Consider the following 7,566-nt stretch of genomic DNA (forward strand, 5'->3'; position numbering starts at 1 on the left):
TTCCCTACCATGAGGTGTTGCCTCAGCACAAGACCAAAAGCAACAGGGCCAACTGGTCATGGGCTGAAACCTCTAACACTGAGCCAAAAAAAAAAACAAAAACAAAAACAAAAAAACCTTTTCTTTTTATAATTTACTTTATCTCCATTATTTGGTATAGTATTGTAAAGCTGAATAACACATCGAAAATTTTCCAAATCAAATTTGGGTTCTTTTTTATGTAACAATTCCTTTTTCAGTTCATCTATATTCCACAAAACACTATAACAGAGTTTAACTAAGTTCTTTGCCACTTTATAAGGATTGCCTTTTCTCCATTTTTCAATAACACTCCTCTTATTTCCATCTGAGATTTCATAAAAATTTCCCTTAATGTCCTATTTTAGCATGCATCTCAAAACTTTTCCGGTCTCTACAACTACCAAGTTCAAGTACCAAAGCTACTTCCACATTTTTAGGTATTTGTTATAGTAGCACCCAATTCCTGGTATTAATATCTATATTAGAATTCTCCAGAGAAACAAAACCTACAGGATATATATGTGCTGGAAAAAGAGGGGGAAAATAGATTTAGTATAAAGAATTGGCTCACATGATTGTGGAGGCTGACAAGTCCCAAATCTGTAGTTAACAAGTTGAAGACCCAGGAGAGCCAATGAGTAATCCATTTCAAGTCTTAAGGCCTGAGAACCAGGAGAGCCAATGGTTTTAAGTTAGTCTGAAACATGGAAGGCTTAAGACCCAAGAAGAGCTGATGTTTCAGTCTAAATTTAAAGTCCAGAAAACAGCAATGTCCCACCTCAAGTAATCAAGGAGGAACTCCTTCTTACTGAGCCTTGTTTTTCTACTCAGGTCTTCAATTATTGGCTGAGGCCCACCCACAAGGAAGGGCAACCTGCTTCTCTGAGTTTATCAATTCAAATGTTATTCTTATTCAGAAATATCCTCATCCTCCTATGATCTCATCTTAAATGATTACATCTGCAACAAACCTATTTACAAATATCCAGAGACTCAGGATGCTAAGCCCAGAGGAATGCAAGTTTGAGGCCAAGTGTGAAAGACCTTTTTTTTTTTCCCCTACTGGAGATTGAACTCTGGGGTGTTATACCACTGAGCTACATCCCCAGCCTTATTAATATCTAGAATAATATTTGTTCAAATATCTGGGCATCCTATGTTCCAAACGGACACAAAATTATCCACCACAAGCTCTAAACTGCACCTTTTCACATGTCTGACACCTCCAATATAAGAGTCTACTAGAATATATGGTCAAAGTGAGGAGTAGGGATTACCTCTATCAGACATTTCTACTGTGCTGCTCTTGCCAGATCTTGCAGGTTTTTCTGGTGATTGGGCCTACTGAATTCAGGTAGTACCACCATCTGACCTTATTACTTGGGGGTGGAGTAGGGTGCAGGGTGGGAGAGTTTATATCATTCCTGTAGTTATTAGTGAGCCCCAGCTCCGTGACTGCTTCTTTGTCATTCTAAGACTTCAGAGAACTTCTTAGTGATGCTGTTGCCTCTCTTACCAGAGTATATTTAATGGCTTTGGCGAATTAAAGTGTCTTCTGGGCTCTTCTATGAAACATAATGATCTGGCCTCACACCAGTACACCATCTTGCCCTTTCTGTTCATTCCTCTACCACATATCAGGGCAACTCAGATGTCTCTACTTTGTTCAACATCGGCTATCACTTTCTCTACGTTTCTATAACCCCCCCAGCAATGAATTTAATTCATTCCCAAATCCCTGCCAGAGTGTTAAATACTGTGTCTCAAGAAATGCCCCCAATTCAATGAATCTTAATTATCTAGTTTTATATTTTAGCCCTTTCGATCAAGCAACCTTAAAATTCAATTCTGAAGTACTCCCTTGGCTTTTGTCCACACATACTAGCTAATTCTTTCTCTCTTTTTGATACTAGAGATGGATCCCAGGGGCACTTTACCACTGTGGCTACCTTCCCAGATTTTCCTATTTTTAATTTATTTGTTTTGGTGCTGGGGATTGAAACCAAGGGTGCTTAACCACTGACCCACATCCCCAGTCCTTTTTTGAGACAGGATCTTGCTAAGTTGGCCTAAGACCTCACTAAATTGCTGAGGATGGCCTCAAACTTGCAATCCTGCCTCAGCTTCCCGAGTCATTAGGATTAGTCATTGTACCCAGTGTTAGCTAATTCTTATAGCTCCTTTGTATATAATCTCGTCCTTTTATCAGGCCCAGCATGTACCCAACTAGGTTGTGCTCGTGTTTAACTCTAGCTATTGGCCTGGCAGCAAGGAGAGGAGGTAGGAGCAACTCCAGTGTTTCCTAGTAGAAGAGTGATTGCACTGTTTTTCAGTATGCAGGAACTACAGAGATGCAGGCCACTTCTGCAAATACAAAGATCTACAGAGCAAATATCCTGTAGGATCTCCATCCAGATGTCCCATCCCTTGTTTCAGGGTTTCCGGCTTTTTCATACAGAGCCCTGACCTGCTTTGACTGAACATTTAAATGTCTCTGGAGCTCTGTGACTCTATCATGTCCTGAGTCTGTGGGTCAACTGTGTGCAGAAGATAAAAGCTTCTTTGTAAGCTTCTAAAGAGACCCTCTGTCTTTCACACTTGGCCATTGACCAAGGGGACCCTGACTTTCTCATTACCCCTCTTCAAAGTATCAATACAACTTAACAGTAACCAGACAACTCCACTGCCCTCATAAGCATTCCCCACTGCCTCCCCCGCCTCAATATTTCAAATCCCTGAAACTATACCCACAGGGATTTCCCTCCACTGGGATATTTTCCCAGGTCACAAATGATGAAATCTTTAGCAGAGGGACACTACCTTGTGCTAGGGACTTCCTGTGCTCCTGTATTACTCAGGATGGTATATACTCTTTGCTCATCAGTTGGTCCTGAAACCCCATCTGTTTTCCTGGATCTCTCTTAGCACCGTTTGTGTTAGTTTGGGTTCCCTGCCAAGATAAAATTTGACATGTGTATTGGTTTATTAGGGTTGCTGTAACAAAATACCACAGGCTGGGTGGCTTGAACAATAGACATTTATTTTTCACAGTTCTAGAGGATAGAGGTCTAAGATCAAAGTGTCAACAGATTTGGTTTCTTCTGAGGCTTCTCTCCTTGGTTTGCAGACAGCCATCTTCTGTGTCCTCACATGGCCTTTCCTCTGTATGCATCTGCCTCTTGTGTTTTTGTGTATTAAAAAATATTTTGTAAGGATGTCAGTCAGTTTGCATTAAGGGTCTACCTCAGTTGAACTTTTAAGATCCTCTTTTAAGATCCTATCTGCAAATACAGATTCGGAGGAACTGAGGGCTAGGGCCTCAACATTTCAACTTCAGGAAGGACACAATTCAGTCCATAACAAGTAAAACATTTATTGGGGGGAAATATCTGTGAAAGATAAATGGGAAGGAGGGCTGGGGTTGTGGCTCAGTGGCAGAGCGCTTGCCTCACACACATGAGGCAGCACCACATAAAAATAAGTAAATATAATAAAAAATATTTTTAAAAAAAGATAAATGGGAAGGGAGTAGGAGCAAGTAGAAGAGCCTGCAGTCTATGATACAAATTTGACATCTATGAAGAAGAGGGGAAAGGAAAGCACTGGGTAAGAAGTCTTAGACTGCAACACAGTTCTAAGACCGTTTCAGCTAGGCTGATGAGTTGTCCTCAAGTGAAGACTGCCCATCAGAGAAGTCCCAAATTATGCATTCCTGAGCCTGCATTAGTACTTCTGCCATGCTCGGTCATTGCCCAGGACTGGTCAATCATATTTCTAGAGCAGTATGCAAGAATCAAGCTAGTCCAAACTCTAACATTTTGAGTTAAAAACTTTTGTTATTTAAAAATATTCCTTATGGGGGCTGGGGATGTGGCTCAAGCAGTAGTGCGCTCGCCTGGCATGCGTGCGGCCCGGGTTCGATCCTCAGCACCACATACAAACAAATATGTTGTGTCCGCCGAAAAAACTAAAAAAAAATAAAAAAATAAAAAATAAAAAAATTTTCTCTCTCTCTTAAAAAAAAAATTCCTTATGTGTAATATGAATTGAAATGCATTCTGCTGTCATATATAACAAATTAGAATAAATTAAAAATAAGTAAATAAAATTAAAGAGCAATGATAAAAAAAAAACTTTAAAAAAATTCCTACAAAATGATGGAGGCAAAAACTCTTATGTAGAGAAGTGGCCAAATCTAAAATATCTTTTTATGTTAACAACACTTTGTAGAAATGTGGACAGTTGGATTTGTGGAACATAAAATTTAGGAAGATCAAAGATATCTTGATTGATCTGAAATAACTTTAAAAATTCTCCACATATTTTCTGCCATTGACTCAGGAATGTCTGACATAAACAACATATAGTATTTGCTAACAAATCTATTTTCAATATTTATTGGGCTATTCACTTTGCAAAATTATTTCATTTTCTTCTAGTTTGGAATGAGGTTTCTAGTTTTTAATTGGAAAAGCATAATGGTTTATTGTAACATAGTTTAGATCTTGTGTTTTATCTTTAAAATAATTATGGCAGCTTTCAGTTAGGGGATCATTTCCTTTTCTTTGCAAAATTGTCCAAAAAAGTACCAAAATATTTGAGAGCTCTCATTCTGTGAGTGAATATAGGACTCTCATTAATGTTCAAATGACATATTTCTCCCAAATGGAATAGCCCTTCTAATCTGTCAATAAATCACTTAGAAAGATTGTGACTAACAAACTTTTGTCCATGTATTGAAAAAAATACTTTAAAAATTTTAAGAGTGGGGATTTGAAATACTGAATTTTCCTACTCCTCTAAGTCAGGGCTGGAGGAATAGTTTAGTGGTACAGCACTTGCCAGCATGTGTGAGGCCCTAGGTTTGATCACCACCATCATAAAAAACAAACAACAATAACAAAAAACCTATATGCTTCTCTGTGACACAAACTAATCTCTGTGCATCTAGAATATTAATAGCAAACAACAAGTACTTGTTTATTTATTCAGCAAATGTATGTAGAGCATCTAATATATTCCAGGTGGTAGGCTGAGTAAGACACAGTGCTGGGCCTCAAAGCACTCACATTTCAGTTACTTTTCTTTTATTTATTTATTTTTTTAGTTGAATTGGATGCAATACCTTTATTATATTTATTTATTTTTATGTGGTGCTGAGGATCAAACCCAGGGCCTTGCATGTACTAGGCCAGAGCTCTATCGCTGAGCCACAACCCCAGCCCTCAATTACTTTTCTTTTTGTCTCCTCTTAACTTTAAAATGCACATAATATAAAATTTACCTATTCCACCATTTTTAAGCATATAATTCAGGGGTGTTAAGTACATTCATGTTATTTGAAAATTCCCACCATAATCCTTCTCCAGAACCTTTTCGTCAACCCAAAGTGAATCTCTGTTCTCACTAAACAATAACTAATCATTTCCCACTTCTCCTACTTGTGGAAAACTACTATTATACTTCCTGTGTCTATGAATTTGACTATGATTCTCATACAAGTAGAATCATATTTGTATTTTTGTGTCTGACTTATTTTACTTAGCATAATGTCTTCAAGCCTATTCAAAGTTTTAGAGTGTATCAGAATTTCATTCATTTTATTTTAATTTTTTAATTTCTTGGTACTGGAGATTGAACCCAGGGGCACTTTACTATTGACCTACATCTCCGTCCTTTTTTTAATTTTGAGACAGGGTCTCACTAGGTTGCTAAGGGTCTTGCTAAGTTGCCCAGGCTGACCTCAAACTCCTGCCTCAGCCTTCTGAGTAGCTAGAATTACAGGCCTATGCCATCAGGCCCAGCACTAACAGAGGGACATATGGTTCAACTTTTAGTGAAACAATTATTATTGAACATTTATCGGCAAGACATTATACTAGGTGCTGGATTTTTGTGCACCTAGATTTCCCTTCTTACCCACAATGAGCTACCTGTGACTCCCCCTCATTTATGTTATATGTAATACAAACATTTAACCAGAGAAACTGAATACATTTTGTAAGACATTTACCATTGTTTCTGATATTTTAGAGGCTGCAGAGTACCTTGCATGCCTAAGAGTTCAGGAAATATACTTAAGTACCCATAATAGTAAAGAACTTCTAAAGAATAGGTGTAGTGAATTTATAAACAACACTTTTCAATAAAGCTATTGTCAAGCTGACAAGAGAGTCTGTCAGAAACCTGACAAGAAAGCTAAAAGGTGACCACTCTTAGAAATGTAACAGAATCCTAAGGACTAGACTATTATCTGGACTTTCTCCTCAGTTTTAATAGTGCCAAACATCTGATTTGCTAGGAGATTACAAAACTAATTCAGGAAGGAGAAGCCAGAAAATAAATGCTGGAGAAAAGATATTATTACCAAAAAGGCATATTTCTACATTTCTCCCACCATTGAAATGCCTTGGTGACTTACAAACCTAATGTAGGGCCAAGTGTGGCCTGGAGAGATTAAAGATTTGACCAGTACTATCACATTAATAGCTGGAAATGGAATATGGGTATTTCTCTTCCAGGCAAATATTTCCCATTAAATGATTTATTCCTTCCTCTTACAGACCTTGCATTTCATTAAGCTATAACAGACAAATATAAATTGTGCATATTTCTGGTACAGAACATGATGTTTTGATATTGTATCTGTTTGATTAAATCAAGCTAATTAATATATCCATCATGTCACTTTTTTTATATTGAGAACATTTAGATCTACCCTGTTAGCAATATTCAAGTATTGATTGTTAACTTAGTCACTCTGCTGTGTAATACATGTCTAGAACGTATTGGTCCCATCTGAAACTTTGTACCCTTTGGCGAACATCTCCCTACCCACCCATCATATACTTAACTGCCTCTTTCTTAAACAAATAATTGATTTACAGTATTTCTACGAAGCTATGAAGTTGCTCTTCTATCCTTAGGGAAAAGAAGCAAGAAGCACAGAAAAGGAAGGCACTTATTTTTCCTGAGTAACAGAAAAACTGAATCGAGGATCCTGAGCTCTGGATAATCAGGTGGTTGGAGGAGGGAATCCAAAGTAAGAGCTGGTTCAATTGCCATAAACGGCAGGCAAAAATTCATGCGGAAATTTGAAGACTTTATTTTTTTGGCGGGGGGCGGGGAGTACTGTGGGATTGAACTCAGGGGCACTCAACCAATAAACCACATCCCCAGCCCTATTTTGCATTTTATTTAGAGTCAGGGTCTCACTGAGTTGCTGAGGCTGGCTTTGAACTCGCGATCCTCCTGCCTCAGCCTCTCGAGCCTTGGGATTACAGGCGTGCACCACCGCGCCCGGCCTGAAGATTTTCTTACAGACTAAAACCCACCAACTTTTCTCAACAAACGTGCCAGTTTAGCTGAAGGAACCAGCACTCTGATTCAGACCCACTGTAGGATTCGCATCTTCGCTGGAGTCTTCCGCAGAGTCCGGAGACAGCTGAGTGCGCAGAGCGCGGAGTCCTGCGAAGAGCTGGACAGGTGAAACGCGAGGAGGAAACGACATCAAAGCCCTCTAGATGATATTAAGGGAACAGGCGA

Source organism: Marmota monax, unplaced genomic scaffold, assembly GCF_021218885.2.
Source record: "Marmota monax isolate L192 unplaced genomic scaffold, Marmota_monax_Labrador192_F-V1.1 WCK01_AAM20220418_F8-fsc00181, whole genome shotgun sequence".
Taxonomy (NCBI): Eukaryota; Metazoa; Chordata; class Mammalia; order Rodentia; family Sciuridae; genus Marmota; species Marmota monax.